This window comes from Pholcus phalangioides, unplaced genomic scaffold (assembly GCF_987345545.1).
Source record: "Pholcus phalangioides strain wild (caught in Gottingen) unplaced genomic scaffold, Ppha-v1.0 ptg000012l_1, whole genome shotgun sequence".
In the NCBI taxonomy this organism is placed as follows: Eukaryota; Metazoa; Arthropoda; class Arachnida; order Araneae; family Pholcidae; genus Pholcus; species Pholcus phalangioides.
In genome coordinates, this window is record NW_028301605.1 from 19,774,210 (window position 1) to 19,791,802 (window position 17,593).

Genomic DNA, 17,593 nt, shown 5'->3' on the forward strand with positions numbered 1-17,593 from the left:
AACTGAAATTTCTCAGAAAAAAATCTCTAAAAATAGATTTTTCGTGGAAAATGTCACACACACATATATATATATTTTTAGTTCGTTTGATCCAACAGTAAATCAACACTATTTACGAAAATACTTTTTTTTTCCTCACCTATCACACGCACAAAAACGACAGTATTTTCTACGAAAAAAAATAGAAAGACGTGTCTGTTATACTTATCTGCAATATTCGGTTACTACGAAATCGAAGGCGTTATAAAGAACTATATCGATATTGTATTTAGCTCGAAGAGAAATTGCATTTTTATGTTATTCTGGGATCCTTATTACTTTTAGGAACTGGAGTTATTGATGAAAGAATATCATAGGCTTTAGAATTTAAGTGATGTAAACCGTTCGCTATCGGTGGTTGACTTTGGAAGTAAAAGTGAGAAGCATTCTTTTCTTGAATCTATTGATGCCGACAATGGTTTCCTCGAAATAACTTTATTGGTACAAAAAATTTAAAACCTAGCAATGTTTTTCTCGAAAGTTGAAAGGTTTTTTTTTTCAATTTTCGAAAGTTTTTGGCACAACAATTTATTCGTACAAGTCGAAAAACGATTATAAAGGAAATTTTTAACTTCTAACAATAGTTTTTGGAAATTGATAATGAAAAACTGGTTGTAAGTTTTTCTTTTAACAACAGTTTCTTGAAAGTGACTAAGAATAGTTTGTTGAATCTTTCTCACCTAACTATGGTTCTCAAAGTTTTTCACCTAGTTCTCAAAAGTTTTTCACCTAGTTCTCAAAAGTTCTTCACCTAGTTCTCAAAAGTTCTTCACCTAGTTCTCAAAAGTTCTTCACCTAGTTCTCAAAAGTTCTTCACCTAGTTCTTAAAAGTTCTTCTCCCAACTATAGTTCTCGAACGTTCTTCACCTTAGTTCTCGAAAGTTCCTTACCTAATTATAGTTCTTGAAAGTTCTTCATCTAGCAATGGCATCTCGGAATCTTTTCATGCTGTTTTTTCAGTGGTTTTTGAAAGTTCTATTCTACGGCTGGCATTACACTATAAAAGCTTTAGAAAAGTTATTTTATAAAACTTGAAAATTCAACCAATAAGCTCATCTGTTACAATCGAACGAATGTAAGCAATAGGCTTATTGGTTATCTTTTTTTCAAGATTTATCAAACAGATTTTAAAAAAACTTTCATAGTGTAATCACGGACTACCTAACGCGCGATAACTTCTTGAAAATTCTGCGATTAGCAATAATTTTTCGAGCTTTTTCCGCCTAACCGTAGTTCTCAAAAATTCTTCATCTAACAGTGGTGTCTAGAAACCTTTTCCTGTTTTTCAATATGGTTTTTTTCAAAGTTCTAACAATAACTTCTTGAAAGTCCTTCACCAAACAGCAGTTTATAGAATTTACTCAACTAGGATGAAAAGTTCAAAATTTATCAATGTTATTTTTTCAAAAGTTTTGAATACTCAACAATTTATTCTCGACAATTAAAAAACGATTAGAAAGGAAAGTTCCACCTTATCTTATTGGTTTTTAGGAAGTTCTTTATTGAACAATGGCCTTTCGACATCTCTTTATTTTTTCAATGGTTTTTGAAAGTTTTTCACCTGACTGTTCCTTGAAAGATTTTCGCCTAACAATAACAGCTTGGAAAATTTTCCCTTAACAATAGTTTATTTTAATTTTTCCACCTAACAGTTTTCTAAATTTTTTAATCTAACACAGGCTTCGCGGAGGTTTTCATGTTTTTTCAGTGGTTCTGTGAAAGAAATTCACCTAACAATAACTTATCCAAAAGTTTTGCACTTAACAATGATTCCTCGAACTTTTTCCACCCAACACTAATTCTCAAAAGTTCTTCATCTGAAAGTGTCCTCTCAGAATCTTTTCATGTTATTCAGTGACTATTTCAAAATTCTTCCCCCTAACAATAGCTTTTTGAAAGTTCTGCACCTAACAGTAGTTCTTCTCTTGAGCTTTTTGTGTTATCTAGTGATTTTCTGAAAGTTCTTCACTTAACAATAGCTTTTTGGTTATAACGGTTCTTCACCGTCAAACTCTTCCTTAGCAATAGCTTCTGGGATGTTCTTCACCCTTCACCTAACAATAGATTCTTGAAAAAATTCTTCTCTCAACAATAGTTTCCGAAATTGCGATAAAGAAACGATATTCGTCAAAAGTTTTTCATTCAAGATTATCGTATTTTCGAGCTTATCTACCCAATAAAAATAGTTTTCTCGAAATCGATCACTTAACACTCCATTGAAACGTATTAGCAACCCCCACAATGGTCTATTAGAAGGTTTTCACGTTGACAATATATTATTCACTAAACACCATCAATTATTTGTATAATTTTTTTCACACACAACAATAGATTCTCTAATTTATTCACATAACTGGTTATCATTTTGTGATGAACAATGTAGTTGCTTTTTTTACTCTCAACACGAGATTTTCAAAATTTATCCAACAAAGCAATGATTTCGTGAAATTTTTCTATTCAATAATAGATTGTGGGATAAGGAATTTTATTAGACTCTAAAACAATATCCTTTTATGAGTAATTTCGGAATTGTTTCAATCCTGGAATCCTCCACTGTGGTTCATCGTATTTTCTTCACACAACAAACTTCTCAAACTTTCCTCCAACGATTAGCTTTTATTAGTTGATGAAGACTTTATTATTGTTTTCACTAATCAGTAGACTCTGAAAAAACAGCTATTGTACAACCATGAATATTATAATATACATGAACATTTTTCCTCGATTAAATTTTAGAAGGGGCAGTTCAATAGTCTTTACAAAAAAATTGTTAAACCAGTGTGTGCTACCTGCACTGACTTAGGGTGGTATTCGCCGACATGGTTAAAACCGGTGATTCCCAAAGTGGGCGTTAACGCCCCCTTGGGGGCGATGGAATGTTCCGGGTGGCGGTAGAAACTACGAGCATAACATAGGATCCTATGGGTTAGATTGTGTTGGGGGTGATGGGCGATAAAATTTTTTGAAGAAGTGGATGATGGGACACAAAAGGTTGGGAAACTATAGTTTAAACTAGTCACAATTTTTTGATAAAAGATCAACAAGGATTGGTTAAATTCAGGTTTTTAACCAATCTATATTGATCTCCTATCGAAAAATTGTGACTACAGTTTGAACCATGTCGGTGAATACGGCCCTTATGAAGCTGAAACATGGACACCATGAGCAAGACGATACAAAGGCTACAGACAACACAAAGGAACATAGGCGTCACAAGGAAAGACCGAAAACGAATCACTTGGATAAGAATCCACACAAAAGTATATGATATCATGGACAGAATTAAACGTTTAAAATGGAAATGGGCTGGACATATATTGCAAGAATACAGGACAACAGATGGACCACAAGTATTTGGATTGGTACCTACCCCGTGGTGCTAAACGTCTGAATAGTCATCCCCCAAACAAGACGGATCGACGAGAAAAATTAGTAGAGGGGGGGGGGGACCTTCACATCCCACAGTGGATTGAAAATGGTTGATCATGATGAAATTTTAGAAATTTCAACACACAGATGATAACATTTGTGATCCTTTATTTATATTCAGGGCTTGGTTCAAAATTACAGAAAATACTGAAAGTGAAAACTGTTTCCACAAAATTAGTTATTTATTTATTTTAAGACCACAAGTAAAATTTGGTAGGAAAAGATAGTAGGAGAGAGAATGATAAATAAATGAAATAATAATAACAAAAACAATGTCTTTCACAATCGCGGGAGAGGGAATTACTATCTCGTGGGGTGTTTTAAAGTTTCACAAGAGCAACTGAAGCAAAGTTAATTCGTCTGCGGCACTTAACCTCAATTGGCACACACTGTATCCAAGCAACCAGATTGCTCTAAAGGTGAACGCGGAGAGGTGTTTCGTTCGCAGTTTTATCGACCCGGTTCGCCGCCAACCGAGGCCGATGCGCTGTTGCTCAAACGAGCAAATAAAAAAGAAACACATTCAGAAGCTTAACCAGACTTTTCCAATTCAACGACGCGACATCTCTCAGTGAAAGCGAAATCTTCACGAATAAAGTATAACTAGAAATTAAACGTGAGTGAAATTGATCCCTGAGACAAAATTACATTCGAAAGCAACCACTGTGTGATCGGAATTTATTTACTATTTGACCGAGGGTTGCGCAACGTCCTGCCCGCGGGCCACATCTGGGCCCACAAAGGGATTTCATCCGGCCCTCGAAACTTTTTCCCTGTGAAATAGTATCAATACACACAACACGATAAATACTTGAGCTGACCATATATGATTCATAAAAATTGCGGGATATCGCCAAAAAACTTGTCGAGGCATGTAAAGTTACTAGTTGCAGTCGAGGACAAATAAAGTTGCCAATTATGTCCAATATATATGTATACCGAAGGAAAGGGATGTTGTCAATTACAGCCAAAAAATTGTTAAACGCAAGAAAAATTGACACTTATTGCTAAAATTTCTGAAAAATCGCCGATCGTGGAAAATGACGGGCACTGCAAATTTTCGAGTACAATTCATCAAAAAACTGTGGACAAAAGCTGACTCCACTTATTGGTAGTTGATCCGACAGGTTGGAAAATATAATATGGGGAAAGATAACTTTTTTACAACGGTATCTATATCTCGGCTCAGCATTGCTGAAATAAGAGGGTTTTAAGGAAACGAAATATCTCTTAATTGTCGAAATAAAAGACACAAAGTTAGGCGTGACATCTCGTCATGGCTGCTGTGAGAGTCAACCAATCTTTCAATTGCTGGGTGCCTTCTATTACCATTGTCCAATAGCAACTTATTCACAAAAACATTTGCAAGTGTTGTCAGACATCATTCAAGAAGCCGTTCAAGGCAGAAAACCTATTTCTAATAAAAACGTTAGGCCATTTAATTGTCTTGTGCACTACCCTGATCATAATCACTGAAATATTTTTCACACACTGGCATGCTGAGCAAAAAATTTCATCTTTTTGTGACCGAAATTCACCGAGATATGAAACGTTGAATTTTGCTAATTTCAAGGCATATTCCTCCTCTGGAAATTCATCATTTCAGCCAAGATTCTCCACGGTTGTTTAAAAACTATGATTTTCTTAAGGTCATCCTCAATAACGTAGCAGTGGTTGTTATCAGGGTGCTCCTGATGGAAACATTAAATTTTAGTTGTTTTTTTTTTTAATATTCCAGCGCTTGGAAAAAGTTTCATTGCACATGGTTTATAGGACCCCAGATGTATACAAAATTGAATTTTGTAATTTTTTAAGAAGTTATTTTTGTGACTTGTATGGCTTCTGGCTTGATGCGACATTATTTTGACACGACTTCAGTTTCTTATTAAACTTTCCGTTCGTTCGGGGATTTATCCATTAAAGAACTCGGAAAAAGGACACCCTGTATATTTCATGAACATAGCATAGCATCAAGTGATGCCAAAAGAATTTTCCGGGGATGTCAATAGATGGCAGGATTTTCACAAAGAAAGCTTAACGAAGCCGATGATAAAAATCTATTAAATATATTTACCAACTGGTAAAAGTATAGACATCATGACATGGAACTTAAGAGAGAAATAACATTAATTTAATGACTATACGATTAATTAATTGAAACAGGATAAACGAAATGAATTGAAATGTCAAATGTTTACGATATATTTCCAATTATTACTTATTAGATAACCAATGTTTTCGTCTCGAACGAAACTTCGTAGTTTCCTCGTCGTCATAATTTTACTCAATCAATTATCTGAGAAATAAGAAAAAAATATTTTTTTAATAGTTTTTAATAATTTTTGTTTTCCTTTGAGGTATTTAAACGTGACAAATGCAAGTTAAAGCTAATTATCGGAAACATAATTTTAAATTTCTATCGTTAAGTAGAAGAGGATCAGAGAGAAAAAAAAATGGCTCACACATAATTCGCCAATAAACTCATGTGCACGGTTTTTTTCCCCCATGTTTAATTCATCGAGGAAATAATTGTTGGATCACGTATAAAAATTGGTGGTTTTTTTTTGTACCTCGATCTTTTTGCAATGATGCCAATTTGTATTACAGGCACGAGCATGGTATTTTTTACCCGTTGTCATGACATAATAATTACGTAAGTTTAGATTGTATGTGTGCAACAATACAATTACATTGTATTATATTGTATTGTTGCATAAATCACATTTTGATCAATCAAAACAAAATGCAGGGCGTACCATAGTCTCACGAAGGGGGAATTTTTTTTTTTGGTACATAAATAAGACTAAGTTTTGAATTTTTTGTCGATACAGGGCGATGCACGCAAACTAAATCACATAGTTTTATGGAGAAACCCTTTCTTCAATCACTTCCGCGTCCGAAACGTTCGTAAAGATTCACTACTGAAGTAAAACAACTTCACCAATAACGCTTTATCCCCCAACGTCGATATCACGATGGGAACCTCATGTAAGCGCCAGTAACAGGGAAATTCAGAAATGAACTGTTAATCGTATACACCCTGCATTTTATAGGACCTGCGTATTTCGTTATTTGCGTCTGTGCAGCGCGATCTGTCGACGAAAATTTGTACTCAATTTTTTCTGCACCAAACAAGAAAAAGTTTACTTCATGAGAAAAACTAATACCTTTAATTGCATACTTCTAATGGGCTACTTCCCTAATGTCTAGAAACTGTCAATCGTTAAACCTATCCACAAGCCCTGTTACTGATCCTATTTTCTCTCAAAATTCTAGACCTATCAGCTTGCTTAGTAACATCTCAAATTTTCGAACGCTTCTACTTCTCTCGTCTTGAAATCTTTCTGTCCTCGCACAACATTCTTCGGGTCGAGCAGCACGGGTTCATTTCAGGGTGCCTAGAAAACCCTTCGATAATGTGTATTCAAATGCTAGATTCAAGGAAGTGTACAGTACAACATAGGCGGAGATTGACTTGGAAGTCTGGGAACGCAAGGTCATTATTGCTGGGAGGGCACGATGATGATGATGTCAATTCATATATACATTAGATCAGTCGACTCGACCTTTGACTCCCCCGTATCTCCGACCATGGCGTACAAGAATATACATATATGAACAAATGTGCTGTACAATAAAATCTGGGGGGAGCCCTGGTGTGGGACCTAAACGACCCAGAGACACATATTCATTCATATACAATGTCAAAAACCACGTCAGGCATAACGGAAATAATCATGTTATACAAGGAGCTCGGGGACCCCCTCCCCTTTTACAATAAGCATTAAAAGAGCGAAATATGCATTATGAAGAGAGACTTCATTTTTTGAATATGTTTACATTGGATGAACGCAGATGTCGAGGAGATATGATCGAAGTGTTCAAAATTTTCAATGGGATGGATAGGATGGACCATGAACTTTTAGTACACCGCCAATCGACTGCTTTTACAAGGGGACACCAGTATCGATTGGTGAGGGACAATGCAAGGTTATGGTGTCGCAGGGAATTTTTCACTAATAGTGTTGTTAATAAATGGAATAGCTTACCCTCGGAGGCAGTAAATTGCAACACAATTGAGACGTTTAAAAAGAAATACGATAAACATGTTGGGGTAAATCGAGAAGCTATCCATTCTTAGAATAAGACAACCGTAAGTATTCTTTATGGGCATTGTATAGTATTTTATCACGTGTATATATTGCTTATAATTTTTATTAATTGCATTTTTAATTGGGTTGCTGTATTCTTGAAATATATGACATCCATATTTTTATGGGCATTTTTTTCTCAGCCACCTCGTTGGGCATTTTTAATGTTGTGGCGTTGTATTTGTATTTGTATAAAATATCAGATTCATATAATTGTAAATACAAACTACACAAAAATAAATAAATAAATCGAGAATCTAGCGTGTGACCTAAAGGACCACGATACCTGTTCATTCGTTTTATTTGTGATAAAGCGTCAAATTCGGGTGAAATTTTGAAATATACATGCATTTATAAATTTGTCAAAATAAAAACTCTAAGCCATGATAAGTATTCTAGTGCAAAATCTCACCTTTTCATGTCAAATGTTTTGTTTTGTCAATTTTTTTTACAAATATAATTAGAGCACACTGTATATTACCCTCTAATAAGAATGATTATTAAAAGACAAACCTAAACATTACCTAATTCAAGCCTAACGATATTCACACCCTTCCAAGATCCATAGGTTTTATTCGCCGTAAATTCACCAATAATAATTATTATTATTATTCTAGTTTCAAAATGTCAAAATGAATAAAAAGCATTTCACAACATCGCGGCCATTTCTCTCTAGCGCATTTTTTTTTTTACTCAGCCATTCATCCTGTCATAACACGACAGAGATATATAGCGATAAAATATGATAATCCTCCAGAAAACTGACGTTTCCATTTTTCGCACCCCCTCAGGTGAAAAAAAAATATATTTTATTTTATTTTTTTTCAAAAAAAACGAAAAAAACGAAAAAAATGAAAAAAAAATAAATAAAGGGGCAACGAAATCGTTCCACAGACGCTCATCGATAAAATAAAATACCAAAAAGGGAACAAGTTACGAGAAGATCGATTTTTCAAAGCTAACCTCGTTATTTTAGTTCATTTATGTATTTTTTTGGTGGTGGGGGGGTCGGATGGAATTCCCTTTTTTTTCCCCCGCCCTATGGATAACTACATTAACGGGAAAAATTAAGAGAAGATTCTTTATATTTTCTGGGAAATCTTCTCTTTCTGAAGAAAGAAGGAAAAAATTCCAAGATTTTTAAGATGTAGAAGAGAAATAAAAATTTTCATGTCTTGGGAATTTCTCTTTGCCCTCTACTTTTCTTTTTCCCCATTTTAGGGGAAAAAAAATTGGGGAAATTTAGTTCTTTTCCGTGACTTTAACAGAAATAAAGAAAATAAATTTCTCTTACAAGAAAGACAGTGATTTATCCAATTTTAATGGGCTCACAAAAATTGCTCTCTCTCTCTCTCTCTCTCTTTCTTTCTCTCGATCTCATAATAGGGTTGAAAGTCGAGATTCTCACAGATTGCGGTGATATGTGTATACGAAAATAAAAGAGAAAGAAAATAAATTTAAACACATATATATATGCATAAATATGTGTATATCCTTACATTCCACGGGGACGTGTTATGTAAATTCAAAAAGCCAGTTATCAGAAAACCCCCTCGAGTCTATTTCACGGTGGAAAATATCTTACATTGGCATTTTCTCGTATTTTTCGAAAGAAATACGGAGATGTGAGATGTAATATAATTTTTTAATGTATCATAATATTTCAGTTTAACTCAATTCATATCTGTGATAATTACTCGGAATTATAAAGGTAATGTTCCTTAATTATTGAATTAATTGAGCGTGTGAATTCAAAAGGAATTTTTTTTTAGACGGGGAAAATATTCCGAATGGAGTTCTTAGAAATGTTGTTTACTAGTTATTTTGGTAGATTTTGAATTGAATTTTCCGTTTTGTCGTTTAGTTTGATTCGTATTTAACTAAATTAATTGAAAATTTTTAACTCCGTTTCTCCATATCATGTCTGTTTATGGAAATGATTATATGATTTTTTTTTGTTGTAATTTGAGAAAGCGAGATAAGGTTACATTTTAGTATGAAAAATGTAAATGGGGGTAAAAATCAATGGCGTGTCTGTTACTAAGAATATGATGAGCGTTTCATCTTATAAACTCCACACCATATTTATTCATGAATAAAACGGGACAATTCGGTCAATCTTCACCTACCAACAATAGGCCAATGCCGAAAACTTGACGTATCAATCAGATCTATATCGGCCTCTGCTATAGGATGCTAATTTTTCAGCCAAAATACTGGCCGCATCGATAAGAACAAAATCGTTACAGCTAAAGGTAACGTGCGAGTGGCGTGGTGGCTCGGTGCTACATGCTAGTCGGCTGGCTGGCGAGCTAGTCTACCACTGTGAAGACTGCCGTCACAGTCCCAGGTTCAGACCCGAGGAGAGGATATATTCAAGATATTTTACCCTGACGAGCTTGAGGAGACCAACGACAGATAGCGCCTTCATCGCCAACCATACATCAATGGCAGTATATTGCAATACAGCGACATGGCCTTGGATCGGCTGAAGTTGGTGTGGTCGGCTGAAGTTGGTTTTCTGTGGTTCCCAACTTCAAGGCGAAAATGCGAGCCGATCTCCCCGTTAAAAAGTCTCGCCACAGAGAGCAACAGTCCTACAACGATAAATCATTCAATCATAACACGTCACTCATAGTTAGAAAAACTGGTGGCAGATGGCAGCACTACACATAACAAGCATTACAGAGAAACAAAAAAACTTCACGTCAGGTTTCACTACACGCACATTCCCGCATGTACCGGTTCGTTGGGGGTTCCGCGGGGGGTGGGGGGTGTGTGGGCGGGGTGTAGCAGTAGTAGGTAGGGCCTCCAAAAAATGGCTCGGGGATCCATGATGTTCTTAAGTCAGCCACCTCGTTGGGCAATTTGCCTGTTGTAGCGTTGTATTTGTATTTGTATTTGTGAAACTGATGGTGTTTGGTGAACTTGTTAAAAGTCACTACATTTTGGCCAAATCTGAACATATCAAGTCAAGATGAAATCGCTCCAAGCTGATGTTTATTAATTCTGGTGAAAAAGCTGAACGTATCTATTGTTAGAATGAAATTTGTTCAACCTAAGGGTCAATAATTTCGGGCTAAAAACTGCATTTATCCGTCAAGATGGAATCGTTCCAATAACTCATTTTGGGTCAAAAACTGGATGCTTCAATCAGAACGAAATCGTTCAGGCTAAGGTCACTGATTTTGGGCCAAAAAAAACTAATTGTATCTATCAACGATTGGAGTTCACCCTAAAGCTTGCTTACTTCGGCCCAAAAGCTAAACGTATCCTTTCTAACAAGAATTTCCCACGCTAAAGGTAGCTAACATTCTGGACCGAAAACCAGCGACACTATCAGAATGAAACCGCTCTAATCTAAACGTTGCTAAATTTGGGCCAAATATTGAACGTATACACGCTACAAGCAGCAGGTCGATAATTTCAGTCCAAAACTTGACGTACCAACCGAAACGAAATCGCTACAATGTCTGTAATCTTGAACGCATCAACGAAAGCGCATCAACCAGAAAGAAATCGCTCCAGAGTCGCTGATTTCGGGCCAAAAACTCAACGCATGACAAAATCAGGTGGTTGTATATATAACTCAGTGCCGTCTTAACTCATGGGCCCGACCGACATATCCTGGTCGGGCCTCAAGTGCGTAAGAGAGGCCTCGTAAAAACTAGATTTGGTGCACGATTTTTGAAAGAAAGAATAAAAATTTTTAATCAGCTGCTGTCATCTAATTGGTGCCTGAGTGGCGTGCGGGTAAGATCAGCACTTACTACAGATAGAAGTCCTCCGCAGTCTGCTTGTGACGTCAGTTAATAGTCTATTTTGCCTCAGAATATTCAGGGGGGAAAAATTCCCTTCTCGTGCCAGTTTCTACGCCAAAATAAGAAGAAACGAAATAGGATGCTGTGTTTCAAAATGTGGCAAAGTCACCAGGTAGTCTGAATGACGTTTATGGCTAACAGTGCAGAGGCCTTCTATCTCTGGGAGGTGCTGGTAAGATGCTCGTATAGCACCGTGAAGGTTACTCTCGCAGGTAAAAACCCAACGGAGGGTATAGATAAGATATAACGAATATAATTCAATATCTCCCTAACGAACTTGAGGCGACCACCGATAAACAGCGAATTCATTTCCATCCCATCTCATTAATGGCAGTAAATTTTTAATATAGCGATACGGCCATAGTTGGTGTTTGGAGAAGTAGTATCATCTACTTAGAGGCCTATGATGCTGTTAAGACGTCTATGTCTCATTCCTCTCCATGTTTCTTCTCTGCCATACAAATATTGCACAGCAATTCGAATTAAAATTACAAGCTCTATTTTAGTTTGAACTCGATGTGTCAATATTTTGGACATATGTGGACGCATTTCGAATATTTTGGAAAAGTACGGTGCGGGTAAGACTTTCAAACAAAAATCCGGACATCTCTACCATATACTATAAATCCATTAAAATCATAGTTAAAAGCTATCGGTGTTCAGAATATTGTGAAATAAATTTTTTTTAAATAATCGCCAAAAAATTATAAAAAAACAAAACCTAATACATATTTCGAATCTTATTTGAAAGCCGAGAGAGACTCAATGAAAAATTATTATCATCATCCAAGTTGTCATTTATTGGACCAAATCCATGTCGTATCTAATCCATGGAAATAAGAGATATCGAAAAAGCGCATGTAAAAATAAACCAAACATTTCCATCGACAATCCGAACACACGAAAAGCTAATTTTATCGATTTCACTCCCCAAAAAACAATATGTTTCACCCTCTCTCTCTTGGCAGTTTGGCTCATTCCCCTTCTTTTGTTTCCCCGTCACAGAAATTGCGCAAAAGTTCATTTGGGCGAAAATATCGAAATGCATGTACGTACACCGCGCGCGCACACAAATATCACCGCGGAACATACTTATTACACTTTGCCGATAAATAACCACCTATCAATATTTTGATGGACATTCCGCTTTAATGAGTGTTTGCGGCTTGTCAGATCTTAGAGTGGGGCGCCGTCACGGTGCTCTCGTTCTCTTAAACGTAATTTCCTATCAATAACGTTAGTGAAGGCAACACACAAGCTGCGCCCATGTTAGGATCCGGATCCAAACACCTCTCTTTCCTCTCTTTTCCTCCGTTTTCTCCAATCCCAAATTTCATTTCTCCTTTTCGAGGAGACATGGAGAGAGACAACGTATGTCTCTCTTTCTCTCCCGCGAGGCATAAATCTGTCGCTGATTTTGTCGCGTTTTATTGATTTTATTGCCTGGTATTCTCTCTCTCTCTCTCTCTCTCTCAGTCATCATTGTAGGAAAAGACGCGTCAAGATTTGCACACAAAAATAATAATAACAATCATTGTTGTCGTTGTTTTTTTTCATCATTGGCTGAAAGAAATGCCTAGCACTAAGAGGGTTTTTTGATGCAAATGTTAAGGTTATTTCAATTTCGTCATCCTCTACAATTTTAAGAGAAATACGGATATATATCCACTTACCTTCACAAATAAATTTATTTCCACTTGTGTTTGAATCAATTCCGAATCACAAACCTAAATTGGAAAAAAACAAATAAAAATGGGTTTACATATATAAGAATTGATTTAACACAGACAGAGAACTTGTCTACAAGGATGGGATTACACTATAAAAGTTTTGTTAAAGTTATTTTATAAAACTTGAAAAACGACAACGATAAGCGTATCAGTTACATTAATGTAAGCAATAGCTTGGTTTTTCTTTCACATTTTGTAAAAGATCTTTAATCAAAATTTTAAAGTGTAATCCCGCTCTATTCATCGAAGCTACCGTATTTTAACGTGTATAAGGCCGGGATTACACTATAAAAGTTTGAATAAAGACCTTTTGCAAAACTTTAAAAAAAATAGCCTATTGGATATATTATTTGCTTGATTCTAACCGACAGGCTTATTGGTTACACTTTTCAAGTTTTGTAAAAGACCATTTATAAAACTCTTATGTTGTTATCCCAGCTTAAGCAATCCCTTTTTGTCAAAAAACGGGTCCCAAACAATAGGGGGGGGGGAGGGTTCTTATGTATGGATAGTAAGCAATAACATGCGTGGCACTGAGAATGAAAGAATGATGCAATTTTGCGAAGAGAATAGCTCTTATGATGATGATGAACTAGTTGGTGTAGCTCAGGCATCTTCAACCCGTTGCTCACGAGTACCGTGGTGCTCCTAGAAACACCAGAGTGATTGATGCTTGTGTCCGTTTTCGTGCTCGCGAGCACTTGCTCAAAGTTCCAATTGGAAAAATACCTTATACAAATTGCATTCTAGGATTGAAATAACCCTGATTTCATGCATTAGTGAGGGTGCACTTCATTTGATGATGGATACATGGAGTGTTCGCGACTCAGGGAGAAAAAGGTTGAAGAGATCTCTGGTGTAGCTGATTGTGATGAATTAGATGAGAGTGAGGAGGAATTTAATAGGGATTTTGTAATGAGATTATAATAAATATCTTAAAAGAAATATCTTTTTTATGAAATTTTTTTTATAAATTTTAAGCCTAAAAAATTATGGGGGGGGGGGTCCCTTTATACGCATTAAAATACAGTGATTAAAATTAAAATTACATTTATTATACAGCAGCACAGATAGAGCCCCGATTTACCAGAGTGGCCTGGAGTCAGTCCAGTTAATAAAGACGATGACTCATTGGGCTGATTGATTAACGTCACATTCGTAAGCCTATTTTTCAGGGCTCCACTCCTTTAAAAAGGTCTTTGTAGGCCTCTTTCATCGGACAATCTCTTGCAACCCACTATTGAGACCCATATTACATCGTCAACAAAATGAATGTTGTCGATATTTGTCTTAGGCTGGGATTACACTATAAAAGTTTTGTAAAAGTGTTTTTATAGAACTTGAAAAATACAACCAATAAACTGATCGTTGCATTTGCTCGAATGTAACCGATCAGCTTATTCGTTGTATTTTTCAAGTTTTGTAGAAGCACTTTTATAAAACTTTTTATTGTGTAATGCCGGCCTAATTACAATGTCCCACCCCCCTCAACACTTCACACACATCCGATCATACATCCCGTAACGAAAGAAGCTTGTTTGAGAGTGAACCTATCACTATGCAGGAGTCTCAGAACGCTGCCGCCTAAATGAGAGGGTTGATAGTACACGTCAGGCCAAAAAAAAATGCAGTAGAGCCTAGGGTCTACATGAGTTTCATGTTCCGCGCACATTTAACATAGAATTCGGGTCACACACTGACATCAATATATAGTACTGAAGTATTGCCCTGGGAGTAATGGGGCGGGGAGAAATAATATTTTCGTCCCACAAACATAATACAGTAAGAGTGTTTATAATTTTTATTAATTGCATTTTTAATTGGGTTGCTATATTTTTGAAATATATGACATCCATATTTTTATGGGCATCTTTTTCTCAGCCACCTCGATGGGCATTTTGCCTGTTCTGTTGTGGCGTTGTATTTGTATTTGTATAAGAGGAAAAAGGGACGATATTTCTCATTTCCACCTTAATCAACTGTGACTGTAAGTAGGAATTTTCCCTGTCACGTCTCATGATGTAAGCAAGGTTGCCATAATTTGGCGACATTTGCTCGTATTCCCTGCATAAGATGGATATTGCAACCCTGTGTTACATTGGAAATTTTTTTTTTTATCTTCACTTGTACTATCAACCCCACTATCATTATGGTGATAAAATGCGGGAAACCCCGTGTGTTTTAATATATATTTTTTTTATGTTTAAAGGAATTTAATTTTACAATAAATTAATTAACTGCTTTGAATGCAAACAAATTATCCAACGAATAAAAAAAAAAACTTTTCTGCGGCGAAATAAACCGAAACTACAAAATGTTTTACTATGGAAAGTCACGATAGCAGAACAAATGGAACCCATCGTGTCCTAACGACATCAAAAAAACACAAAAAACGCACACTTCTTTTGCGTTTTTCTTTCCCCCCCCCCCCCCATCAAAAAAGTTAAATACACTTTACCGTGCTAATATTCTCATCTGGGAATTCAATCCGTTTATACCTAACGATATATTCCACCCCTACAAGCAACATAAATTCAAGTTATTTCCTTTAATTTTCTTCCTGGGAGATCTCCAGCATTTACTTTATTACCTTTTTTTAGTGCTTCTCCAAAGGATAAGTTATTCGTTACTTCCATTAACTAAATGTATGTAAGCGTAATAACGATAATAATAGGAGTCCCGATGCATTTATCCATTCTAATATACGGTATAGTGAAAGCGAAAACGAAATTTTAACGGTAAATCTTTGATGAAGCGAATTCTTCGAAATCTTTTTGATGTTGAATTTCTCATAAAGTCGGAAATCATAAATTATATGAAATATATATATAAATATATTTATATATATATATCACAGTGTTTCTCAAACATTTTGCCAAACACATAGCTGCCATCTTTGGAGATTGAGAATGACGGAGGTTTTTGCGTTGATCCAAATTTTGTGCGAAAATAAATATCAAAAGAGTTTTTGAAAAAAACGTTCTCTTTCTCTTTCTCTCTAGGGACTTCTCATTGGTCAAAGTAAAATTGTAGGGATTTTTCCCCTTTCATAGTAATGACATAGTGCAAACCATCACCAATGAGCACAAAGTCGCCAAGCAGTATGTTAAATTACTTTTCGTAACTACTCTCGAATCAAATGCCGCCATCGGGCCTGAAAGAAGACATACAGACTGAATGGAACATTTGGTCAGGGCCGCAACTAAGGAGGAGCAGGCGAGTCTGGTCAGCACCTCCTACAGGTAGAAGGCCTCCGCACCGGTTTCCATAAACGTCAGTCTGACTACCTACAAAGGGCCGAATAGATGCTCTCTGTTTGGTAAATTTTTTTATTCTCGCCCCCGAAACAATATTTTTTTTTGTAATTTGACTCAATGGCGACAGTTTAAGTTACGTTTGTGACGCCATTTTGGGGATTAAAAAGGAAACCGCAACGGTCTTTTTTTTCCTGGTAAATTCTTTGGGAATAACCTTTTCCCCGAAAGTAGGGATTTTTTTACAATTACGGGTGAAATTCGGGAGATATAAGAATTTTTCGGGAGTCCGAGAGATGAAGCATAAATTCGGGAGCCTCCCACAAAATCCGGGAGACTTAGAAAAATACTCTGGACCGTAAAAGGGTTAACAGTTTTGGATGTAATGAAAAACAAAAAGAAAACTGGAATTGTCAAAGATCGATCTCTTAATCTCAGATGCCAAACGTCAACAAAAATTCTGATGAAATTGAAGAAGATCGGCGGGCGGAAGAACGGAAGTTTGATGGGAAAATGCAAGGGAAAATCTGATTTCTACGTTGTTGATTAAACTGTATTGCTATGGTTTCATGCTGTGAAAGCACTAATGACACACTAACGATAGCACTAACGACAAAAACCAACGAGGTCATGGTTAGGCGGAAAGAAGAGAAAATTTACAAATGTTTTCAAAACTATGAAGATTTTTACTCTTCGAAAGAATGGTTACACAAATGGCAGCAAAGGAACAATTTGATATTTTAAGCCATTGCAAAATAGGACCGGGCAATCGAATATCCCCGCTTAATCGGATGTTATGCTTAATCGGAACTGTTGATATCCATTCAAGGAGAGGGGAGGGGGGTGTGCGCTGAATTTTCCTTTTTTCATTTTCATTCAAAATATCATTATTTTTTGCGAAAAAGGTGATTTCCATCATTAAATAGATCAAAAAATTTGCTTTTCTGTTCATCACCCGCTGGTTCCCCTCTCGAAATAGCGTTGAATAAGAATACTAAAATTCAATTGAACTAATAGTTTCACAAATGCGTAAAAATGCCAGAACATTAAATTATTCCCACACTCGTGTAGGAGTAAGTACTTCATTCTTTAGAACAATTGAAATGAATTTGCATAGTGTTAAAAAGACGTGACTTGACTAGAGACTTCTCATCACAAGACATGATAAC

General features: G+C 36.0%; 1 protein-coding gene across 2 annotated transcripts in view; it reads right to left on the reverse strand.

The window, feature by feature from the left end:
- LOC149079839 (uncharacterized) overlaps window positions 1-17,593 on the reverse strand; it is a 353,379-nt gene that overhangs the window by 160,429 nt on the left and 175,357 nt on the right. For both annotated transcript variants that reach the window (XM_089240339.1, XM_089240338.1), the window contains exon 2: window positions 13,114-13,167. The gene's annotated coding sequence lies outside the window, so the exon portion shown is untranslated. The remainder of the gene's footprint in view (window positions 1-13,113; window positions 13,168-17,593) is intronic.